The following is a 12,920-nucleotide window of genomic DNA, read 5'->3' on the forward strand; positions in this document are numbered from 1 at the left end:
ATATATATATATATAATTTTTTTTGCATAGATTATACGAAATTATATTTAAACAATACGGCTTACTGAATGAATATTATATTTTATTATTATATCAATTAAATTATTTATTTATTTATATTATAATATTATTTATTTATTATATTATTTATTATATTATATCTAATTAAATTGATTTTAAAAGATATTTACAGTAATTTTTTTCCTTTAAAGCGAAACATATAAGATAACATGCAAATAACTTAGCTTACATATATTACATATGTTACAGAGTATAGATATATAATCATTCAAAACAATATGTTCAAGCATACTTTTATTGAAGGCAGGCTGTAAGATACAAGCTATTGTAAAATTGGCTAGGTTATAAGCCGGTATGAAGTATTGTTTCTGTTCGCAATTACAATTGAGATAGAGCAACCAAAATAGCTGACTTTGAGTTAAGTTTACGGATAAACCACATTTTTTTAACGCTTTATGAAACATAACAAAATTAACAGAAACTTTAGACTCATCACTCTTTACACCGGAAACAAAAGAAGACTGTGCGTATATATTTTTGTCTTTCCAACATCTTTCGGTTTCATTGCTTCCAGTAGCGAGTCTTATATCGTTCACTAAATGTATCATTTGACTCTTGGTCATCATAGTTTGAGATATTTTAGCACTGAAAAAAACGATTTTTATCAATAAATAACTGCTTATAGAAAAAATGCAAATAATAACTTTAGTTTTATAAAATTATTCTTTGATTTAGCGTTTAGACTTATTTGTAATAATTAATTAGTTGCAAATACACAATCAACATGTAGAGTATTTATACAAAAGCGTAAGCTTCAATATTATTGATATTTTATAACCATTATATTTATTATTATTATAGATATGGAGGCGTACATACAAATTTAGTGTATTCTAAGAACTCTTGTAATCTAACTAATAAATAAAGTTTACTTTTCAAATAATGGCTCTAAACTTCCTGTAAAGATTTGTTGGTATCTATATTCCGTCCAGTCTAATATGTCTTCATCTATTTCGGTAGCGTTTTCTATATTATAGCAATTCTTTTCCGGTATAAAGTAATTATTATAAAATTGTGCAGCTTTTATTGCATCACAACTTATAACCTCAATGTATTTTAAACATGCCACAACTCCAGCAGCGTTGAGGCAATTATCAGTCAACAAGAAAATAGCTTCATCAGCAAGTTCAACCGGTAAAAATCCTATAACACAAATAATTTTGGAGACATAAATAATAATGCGTATAACCAAGTTATGGTTATCAATAAATTGATTGTCTGAGTCGCTTCAATTATTACCGGAATTATGGCTTAATTGATTGAACACTTTTTGAACAGCTTCTTTATTTAGCTTCTTTAGATCTCCGTCAGTATTTGCAAAATAAACATTCGTATTTTGTTTAAGTGAGTTGTCAAGATAGAGACATGTTTCCGAATTATGTGTTAAATTGTCTTCTTCCAAAGAAATACCCATAAGTCGCAAAAGCAAATAAAAAGCTAAGACATGGTATGAGTGAATTAAACTTACATTCTATCCAGTAATAAGAAGTAAAAAGTTTTTGAGCTACTTCGTAAAAATGATCAATATTAAAATGATCTTGATCTGTCTTTAGTACTAACTCAATTAGATTTCCAATAAATGTGAAACATTCACGTTTTGTAGGAAGCCAGAGCACGACTTCTTTTAATTTTTCATTTTTTAAATGAACTTGAGCATAGTGTTTTTCAATATCTTCTGGAGGCAGTATTTTGATATGCACTAAGGCTTGTACAAGTAGAGTAACCTTATAAAAAATGTATCTTAAGCGATTACATTACTCTTAATTGTGTTTGGAAGGACCCGCAAAGTTTAATTGTATTAAATTTTTGTCTAAGCTCTACGTCAAATGATGTACAGTATAGTTTAAACTTCCTAAATGCCTATAAGTTTTCAAAAAGTGATATATTGCTCATTCATAAGGATATATACATTAAAATATCAAGTAAGAAGTATATATGTAATTCCCAGACATATTATTAAAATGTATATATGTATTTTTTATATAAAATGATTAACTATCTTTATTACTTCATATGATGTAACTGGATAACTTTGCTGTGTATATTCACGAGTAGATTCCGTAACTTGGTAATTTTGAAAGTCGATTTGGGTACTTAAAATACGTCTACTTTTGTTTTGCACAAAATCTGTTATAGCTGTATCGTAAAAATGAGAAATTGAATGATGTATGTTGTTGAAGTCAAGCATTTCTCTGTACTGATCTACCAATTCTGCTAGTAATTTGTGACTTGCGTTTAAACTAATTGTTTTAATGGCTGCTATTAATGTGGAATCATTTTTGTTTAGCTCTAAAAGTGTGGATGATTTCGATTTTTTTAAGTAATTTGAAGATTTCAATACAGTTGTTGTAGAAAATATAGACGACAGGGTTTCAAACTGGACATCCACAAGTTGTTGAGCTATATATGAATCTGAATAATCACAGTCCTTAGATCTCCTAACAACAAATATATATAGGATTCTCTATTTTAATGGCGATGATATTAATTATTATAATTATATTTTATAGTTCACTACTTTATTTAATAAAATTTATATATATATATATATATATATATATATTGGTTGAAAATATTTTAATATATAGCACTGTTTACATAAATTAATTTATATTTGCGTATTTATAATTATGCTGAAAAAGTTACAAGGTAAATATATTTTTTCAATGAATAATAATTATATTGACGCAAAGTATTAAACATTTTTACTTGAGACGCTGTTCTTGAGTTATAACATCAAAAATTTTTTTGAGATGGTCCAGGTTTTCATGATTTGATGTGTTTCCATCAACCTCACATTCCTTTGAACTGCTAGAATTGAATGATTCTAAGGAATCGTCACTAGAACTCGACTCAGAATCAGAAACATTGAGAGAAAAATCAGAAGATTCTGTGGATACGTCAACACTGGACTCTTCATTTTTTGAAGTAATGGAATCGTTCACTTCAAATAAATATAAAAAATCTGAATCCAGTTGTTCTTCCCGATTGATGTAGTACAGTTCTAATTGTTCCTTATTAATTCCTAAGCGTATAATATTTATATATAAATTTAACCTTTTTCATTTACATTATTTATATTATAATTCTGGCTTAAAAATACAATTGACTCACTCCATGTGTCTGGGACATTTACTTTGTGAAGTATATAATGCCAAAGTGTTATTTCTACATGATTCATATATGAATCTTCATCATTATCAAAAGCATTAAATATAAATTGAACTTTTAGTGAAAAGTCTAAATTGATTGGGTGGGGATATATTGGAACAGCTACAATTCCATAAGCAAAACTACTGCCGTTTTCTATTTGAGTTTCGATGACATAGCTAAATGTAATAAAAATAAACAATAATATTTACTTGAACTCAGGTCCATATAAGATACCGTCTTTTAAACATGCAACTTCAAATCCGTGTAGTAAAGATTTTATGTGTTTTGAGTGTTTTTCAAATTCAGCAACACTTGCAAATCTCGCTAATTATGTCAAATATAAAACGAAGTTTATTTTATACTTATTTGATAAGAAAATTGTATATATAAGTAGATATATACATATTTCTACAAATAAACATATATACAGGTAAATATATACATATTTTACAACATGTGTATTATATATATATATATATATAAACAAATACAGATCTACTTATATATAAAGATACATACTGGTATCTATATATATATTTTATAAGTTTAATTTATTTTTTTCAAAGTTGATTGGATGTAATTTATGTTTCCTAAACATCGCATCTTACTTCCACTAGGCCAAAAAGGTTCTTCTTCTAATCCTAGAAGTTTTTCCTTATTAAAGACAAATTGGTTGCCTTGCGTTGCAGAAGCCAACTTATACTTGTACGCACACGTCTAGAATTTTGAGATAGAATAAATTAAAAGTTACTTCTTTACGAAGAACATCAGCAGGGTTTTGGTTCATTGTACAAATAGTAGTTTCTTTTGATAAGTCTTGAATTAGGCTTTGGAATTTAGAGTAAATTAATTTTTTTTGTGACATCTAAAGCAACCACTGACTCAAAATAATTGGTACTTCAATTAGCGAATGAAACTCCAGTTGACGTTTTATTTTTTGTGCATCATTTTCTACGTTTCCACGGTTTTTGGTATCACGATAGTAGTTTTCAAACCAATGTTCAATAGCGATTGATAATAATAAATTTAAATTTTGGTTGATAAATTTGGAGATAAATGACTAATAATCAGTAATATAAAAGTATTATTCTAACCCTTGTTTCACTAAAGTTTGAGCTAACTGTATATATAGTATAGGCTACTGTGCATGACATAACTGCGTACGGTAAAAACGTTCCAGAGTTAATAAGAGCCCCAATAACGATCCATAGAGAAATCATTATCAAAATCCAAAAAGCCAAATATAAATAAAAACAGTTCAAAAACTTGCCTACTCTGTTTACCATTGGCATAAACTTTTCTTTTCTTCCTATTTGTCTGAAAATCAATTCTTAAAATTGGAGACAAATTAACTCTCTATATATATCAATTAGACGTATTATAAATCATAGACAATATATTGTAAAATATCCATGTTGATTGTATTACATTAATTATGGTTTCTATACTGTCATTATAATCAATATATATATCGTAGAAAATAATATTTGCTATTTAGAATAAAAAAACTAAATTTTACAATCACCAAATCTTTTGTATATACATTTATTAATTTATTTATAGCGCTTCAATTTTAATTAGCTAGTGATTGAAATATATCTTACGCTACAACAACAGCACTGAAGAAAAACATAGTCGCCAAAATATTTGCTAATATGATAAATGATCCAGGAAATTTAAGTGTTAGAAAAAATCCAATGTTTTTGTGATAAACAAATTCACTTATTGAAGGTGAATAATGGGTTTTAAATGCATGGTGAGGGGATGTCTGTAGTAAGCTAAATAATTAATATAACATTACCCAGTAAATAGTCTCATATAAAAGATATCCAATTAATATTGATATTGGAATGAAACTACACCATATAAACTGTATGAATAATAACATATATTGGACCATGTAGAATCCAAACTCAAATTCAATGCGTCGGAGTAAACGGAAAGCATGGTAGTCAGATAGGCTATTTATTATTAGTCTTTATAATTTCCATTTTTACTTGAAATAATTTGAAAGAATAACTTTAATTTGCGGAGTTCGGTTTATTAAGGGACGAAAAATAGTATGAAAAGGAATATTTAGCTGCAAAAGATGACTGTCAAACCCCTCTGTCCACCAGGAAGAAGTTTGATCGAGGATACAATTTTCAAATATATTTATGTCTCTATTAACAGCTCTAGATATCAATATGAACATTTTATGACGTTACTTATATATGCCTATCAACGAGTCTGAATTAGTTGAATTTATGGAATCAACCATTTTTGTGGCACTGCTTGGTATGCATTGGCCTAAATGAGCAATATTATTGAAATATAATTACCTTGGCATTGAACTAAAGGGATTGGATACTCAAAAGGTAAAGGATTTCGTAGATTCAAGCAGACCTTTAACTCTGCTAATCTCGTAACTAATCCAGCTTCTGCTAATCTAAGATCCGATAAATGCTTCGTCAGATATGTTTAAATAATTCAGCTTACTTCCATTTCTAAATTATGAGTTCTGCAAAAAGCAGCATAGAATATTTCAAATTCACTGAAGGGGGTGCATTTCACGATATGGCACATTTGACTCCTTGCAAGAACCTAACGTAATTGAGAAATGAAACAGAGTGTTTAGTGGTATTTCAGAGATTTATAAGTGTTATTACTGTAAGTGTTTTAGTTTTATCCAAGGGATTTTTTGTTAAAATAAAATAACAACTTCTCGATATTTGATTGGGATTAAACGAACATTCTACTGTCCATGAGCATGTACCCGTGTTAGGTATTGGCTGCCCAGAATTGATGGAAAATAGAAAAACATTGGTATCAAAATCAATTATGTGTAAGAAGACATTGGATAAAGTGGAATCGGCTGATTGATCAAACGAAGAATCTATATTTCGTGCATTAGTCCAGCTAATGACGGAATCTGTTCCTTCAAGATATTGGACTCCTGGATAGTCTGAAATCGGACACCATAATTTTTAATCATTTAATGCAATGATTATACCAGTAAAATATCTAAACTATATAACTCCATATATATTCAGAATTCTATTAATATTATGTTTTATAGGTCAATAAGAAAAAGCATATGATAATAATTACTACGTATTTATTATCAATTAATTTATAATAATATAATATTATTATATTTATAATAATGAGAGTATTAATATTTATAATAATCATTATAATAATAATAATAATAATAATTATAATAATAATAATAATAATTATAATAATAATAATAATACTAATAATAATAACAACTATAATAATAAATATAATTTTTTGAACTAATTTTATCTTACCATTTTCAAATGAAAAATAATCGCTATCATCATAGTTATACTGAACAAAAAATTTTTCTTTGATTGACGATGTACTGGGCTTCTCACACATCAGAGCTTGTCCGTTCTTCATGTTGTACATAGAAAGAGCTCCGTGGCATAATCTATTTAATTGAAGGCGATCTATTTTATTTTGCTTATAAACTGAGTAGTTCAGCATGAATGATATATTTGGAGATGTAATCGGTTTTTGAGTAATTGCGTCTGTTTCAAACGACACGGTGGGTTCTGGTACAATTTTGTCACGAACAAAGTGTTTCTACAAAATTATCATTCAAAAATTCTTAGCTCTAATTTTTAGCTTACCCTGTATTCTGGTAAAGTGAGAATAACCGCAATGGTTCCCCAGTAACCTGCAGTATCAAAGTTATTTAAACGAATTCGGAGGTATAAGCTTCCTTCAGACAATTCGTAGTTTTTCATGTAACTTGCATAAACTTGAGATAGTTCAAGAAACCCTAATAAAAATAGTTTTTCAAAATAAAGTTGTATTGAATTATATTAGACTTAGTTGAAAATTTATAATTATTAATTTTTCAATAAAGTAGTAATAATTTAAATGGTAAATAAGTTTAATTAAATATTTGTTTAATTTTTCAAATAAAATTGTGAGGTAAACTAAGACTAATTACCTGCTGCTATTTCTTTGTTGGTTTGTCCATCGGCTACAATGAAAGTGAGATACTTTTGAGACATCCTGTTATGTTCAAGTATAATTTTTTGGTTATTTTGTGGTTTTAGCTGGATAATGTTTTGCTGCAAATATATAATATATTATAATTTGATATTATTCTTTTGAAACAAGTAAATACTAAGTAATCTATTACCGTTCGTTTTTGCTCTGATTGACGTATTTGAGGTTTTCCTTTAATTAAAATACTTTGCGATTCCCATATAATATCAAAAACTTTGGACGTCTAAAATATGACATATATAGCAACATATCTACATTATTTTTTATTGCAACTTTAACTAAATAAGATAAATCCTCATCTAGTTGAGTAACTGGCGAGTTGTTATCTATATAACTATTGAATGTTGTTAAAGCTCTATTAGGGTTCCATGCAGAGGTTCTGGGAGCCATGCGCGAATGTACTCGTCTTTGTGTAGTTTGGAGTTCTGGGTTCGAAGTTATAGTTTCAAGGGAAAAACAGCTGAAATGTAGAGTAAATTTAGCAGGGGACGTCTGTACGACATGACGATCAATAAATATTTCCAAAGAAGAGTAACGTCTTGAGCATAGCTGCTTGAGAATTAATAAAGGATAATCCAAAAACGTGAACTCTGATTTATGAGAGTAAAATATTTATTGAAAAAATTACCTTCGGGAACTGAAACTTCTGGAGACCATGAAGACTGATCAAAAGTGTAACCCAAAGAGTTTAATGTCTGAAGTTGAGCTCTGTATTTGAAGTTTTTTTGTAGCTCGTATTGTTGATGACAAGCAATCTGTGAAAATATAATTGTGAGAAAAAAAACTGTTTACTGGAATCTGACAAGGATTTTTCCATGGTACAAATAGTTGATTTTGCGCAACTGCAATACTATCCGCAGCTTGTACAGCAGATTTAGAAAAATATATAAATAAAGGTTGTGGTTTATTAAACAACTCCAAGTTTGTTTTAGTTGTCTGTAACAAAATAATTAAATTAAAACTATTGAATTCTATATAACAAATAATAATTAATTTCACTTATTTGAGGTAACTTACTATTTGAGGACTATTTGTAGAATTTTGACGGTCACTTGCTTGAAATACAATTCCGATCACGGCGTAAGGCCTTTTTGCCACATTGTTCCATCTGAAAATGAAGCCCGGAACTGGGAACCTAGCTGCTGTAACACTTATACTCCAATCTTCATTATCAAGACCTGAAAATGAATTTTTACATATGAAAGCATTTTTGAAAAACGCAAATGTGCTCTTGTAACTAAATATATGCATATAATACGTTAAATAGCTAATAAATTATTTCATAAAAGAATTGAAACCTACGGGTTATTTGGTGGTCTAAACGATGCGAAGCAGTGCATAATATATTTTCTGCGTTAATGTTTGCTTGAACATTCACAAATATACTTCTTATATATTTCTGTGCAGCGTAAGCTAACATAGCTGCAAAACAAACGTTCACTGTAATAGCTACATGGAAGTACCACGCATCTTTGAAAGTTACTGGGTTTTGAATGATTGCATCTTCAAGTATATTAAACTTTAGTATGTGTCCTTTGGAAGAATGGAAAGCTAATACAGATTTATCTGTGTTAAACTGTTTAAACAAAGTCCATAAGACTAGATAAACGTCAGTGAGTATTTGATTTTCGCACTGCGAATGATGAAGAGTTTTTTCAATATATTCTCCGAGTTCTTTTTTATTCTGTAGGCCATTCGTATTGTTCATATCAGAAGGGAGAATGGAAGTTTCAAAGCGTTCTTCAATATTTTCATCGAGGCTTTCTTCGTTATCTAATACAGTTGGAAGTGTAGATAGGTCATCTGATGAACGGCAATATAAACCAGTTATATGAATCTAATATGATTTTTTTTTCATTCATTTATTTACTCTTAAATGTTTTACGTCTGGCTTTAATAATCCTGCAGAAAATAAAATTAACGATGGTTTTTGGAACAAGTACACAGGGCTAGAAAGAAACTGCCATTGTCCTTGTAAGTAAGTTTTATACTCCAGTATATCAAGCAACCAGTATTGCGTTAATTCAGACTTAAACCATTCTGTGATGTCTGGAAATTTATCAAGACTCCAATTTGATAATTGGGGTTTCAAAATCTCTTTTACACCGGCCCATGTCTGTAAAGGGACCTAAAAGCGCTTTATCACTACAAGTAGTAAAATATATCTTAATTATCAATAAATAAGGATAAAATAATAATAACAAAAATTATTCAGTTTGACGCTTTGTAACCTACATCTAAGGATAGTCCAGGTGGCTGTACATTTGCATAAAAAGATCCACGTTTCAAATTGACATTTATGTGGCTATGGGAGCCTTTATAGTTACTATGAGTTTCAAGTGTAAAATATGCGTAGTTATCATCAAAATTAGTGTGAATTACTGAACTCCTAAATAAACTATTTTTGGCTGTTTTATTCGGCAATTTAATCTTTAAAGATTTTTCGGATGTAATGTCAACAGTTGCTGTATTAGTTTTCACATATACCCGTTGCTCAAGTTTATCATTATCATTAAGTTTAAAGTATATGGCTCCGTCATTAACGTATAAGTGTATGGAAGGCGAGTTTAATTGCTGAACATTTATAATACCGTGCAAAATTTTCATTTCTATATTAGAGATAGCATTGATAGGAACTGTAGAGTTTACATTTGTATAAGTTTCCTCTTGAATATACGTTATATTTAAAGAGTGAAACGTAAAATTTCTATTCAAATAGAAATTCACTGAACATAGCATAAACCGTGAGCGATGGGTTTTTGCTAATTTTATTTTAATAAACTTTCTTCGATTTTGATATTCATCAACTGTTATACAAACAGATTTATAAACAATATTTAATCATTCCTATTTCGCTTGTGGATAACAAAGCTTAACAATATAATTCTAACTTATTATATTTACATATTTATTGATATATACGTATACACGTGTTTGTGTATATACACATAATGATTGAAATATTTTTAAGCTTTCTTTAATTTTATAGTTCGTTTGAAAAACAATGTATTTTTGTTCAATTTTTATTATTGTTTTTAGTTGGGATCAAACAAAAGCTAAACATATATGTACTTTACAATCTACAAATATATTTTTAACGATATAGTAACACCAAACAATTTATACTTATAAGTATAAGGATATATATATATATATATATATATATATATATATATATATATATTATATTAGAATAAATAGTATTGTGCAATTAGTTTTGAAGATATATTCAAAAATCAATAAATATAAGTTCTTAAAATATGTGGACATATGTGTAATATTATTATATTAATGTATAATACCTTTAAATGATTCATATATATAGGGTTCATTTCTTCGAAATTCCTCTGTATCGTGAAGCCATGTTTGTAGATTGACATATGACAATCCATCATACTCAGAAAATTTTATGTCGCAATTTTTCATAATAGCTACTATAGATATATTGTTTTCTAAAGTTAACGAAGTGTTCAATGTATACCTAAAAAATTATATTGTTAAATAAGTAAAACTGCTGTTTAACTAGAGTTTATCAAAGGAAAATTTTCTACCTATCAATTATAAGTGAAAAAAAATCGACACAACAATAGAACGATATAATAAAAAGTAGAATGACAGCCCATGGTATGGGAACTTTTACTTGCGTCATAGGAATGCTGTGGCATATTGGAATCTTTTTTTTTAACTGTTGATTTTTTGAATTATCCAATTTTGCTGTATTTTGCATTTCTTATATTAATTCATTATAATTTTTGTACCACATTTTTATTGTTTATAATAAATTAATAAAGAAATTTGTTTATAGATTTACATGTACATGTGTCCGCAGGTAAAACTTTTGACCGCTTTATTATACATGAATCTTGTTTCTTTAAGATGATTGTAATGTCAACTAAATAGGTGCATTTTTCATTTCTGTAAGTTTTTTTTTTTTGAATCATTTCTAATATAGTTTATAGGTAACGCAAAATTATAAAAAAAATTATATACTTTGCCAGTAATATAAGTGACCGTCTTCCCCTCCAGTGAGGATTCTATTACATTCGTTGTTTAGTGCTAATGCGGTCCTAATTAATTGATGATAATTTATATATATAAATACCTTATTATGCCTGTGTGACCAATCTGATTATTGAACTTTCGTGCGACTTTGGTATTATGATCAGTTACACAAAATAAGCTTAATTCTCCACATATGGATCCTTATATATTCATTTATTTTATATAAGCGCTTACCACCTAGATACAAAAAATCATTTTTGTTAGGTATAACATCCACTATATATCCATAGCTGTCTTGATACTGCATTTTATTGCGTATTTCCGTATTCGGCTTGATGACTGATTTCGCACAAAAATCCTTTTTACTACTTGACTCCAATAAAGAAGGGCAAAACCATGACTGTAAAACTTCGGTTGTTGATATGGTAGCGATTTTTTGATGATTTATATAACGAATGATACGTGGAGGTGAACTATTTGGAACTGCACCTAAATATAATTTATCCTCATCGCTTAATGAATCCATATCATCACAAATCGAGTCGAAATCCTTATCTTGAGTATCAGTTTCTTTTGATTTGATTATTTCATGTTTTTTATGGTTCAGTTTTGATTTTTTCCGAGAATTCAGACCAAGATTCTCAGTTACGTAATTGAGATTATTTGTGTCATGAAACACTACAGTGTTATCATCAGATCCAGAAACTAGAATAGATAAGGCAGTAGGATGGAATTTTACAGAATTTATAATATCACTGTGTATGCTATTTAACGTAGATATAGATGTCTTCAAATTTCTTGTATCATAGAAATGCAATTTACTGTCGACCGATGCACAAACAAGCGTTTTAGCACTCCCTCCTAAATCTATAGAGTATAATTCCGCAAATCCATCAGATCCATTTGATAGTTTTATTTCTTCTTTTACACAGTTTTCTTCTCGAAAATCAATTAATTTGAAATAGCCATCACGGCTTGTTGTTATTATACAATTTTGATCTAGACAGCAAGAATCGGTTACTGCATATTCATGCGGTTTTTGCTTTATCGCTGGATTACGAAACTCATTCAGGTCTAAAAGGGCAACGTGCCCGTCTGTTGATGTTAGTGCAACTTTATCGCTTTTGTGTAAGTCAACTATAATAGATATGCCCGATAAAAAGTTATCTTTGTTTTTGAATGGCTTACACACGTGGACAGCATTAAAAGGTGAAGCCATATGAACTGTGTTCTTCGTGTTATTTAAATAATTTCTTCATTGTACAAATAATCGTACCATACATGGTTTTTAATTAAATTTAAGTTACTCATTTACATTGTAAGGTTATGGTAACTGAATAATAAAAGCTCAAAAAGTAGTTTCAACAAGTAGATATATGTTTTTATTTTTTGTGACTTGTTTATTTAGAGATTTTTCACTAAAATTAATTGTATATAATTGTATATAAATTATATATTGATGTATATATATATATATGAATGAAAACTGTATTATTTCAATTTACAAATGCTTTATTTATTAAGATATGTATTGAGATTCTACATATACGTTTAAAGTAACTTAATTAAAATTCAGATAATAGCATAAATTAGAAATATAAATATTTATACAGATCATTAAAACTGATTGCTTCTTGGAGTAAGTCATATTCTTT

The sequence above is a fragment of the Danaus plexippus genome, unplaced genomic scaffold, assembly GCF_018135715.1.
Source record: "Danaus plexippus unplaced genomic scaffold, MEX_DaPlex mxdp_57, whole genome shotgun sequence".
NCBI classification, from domain to species: domain Eukaryota; kingdom Metazoa; phylum Arthropoda; class Insecta; order Lepidoptera; family Nymphalidae; genus Danaus; species Danaus plexippus.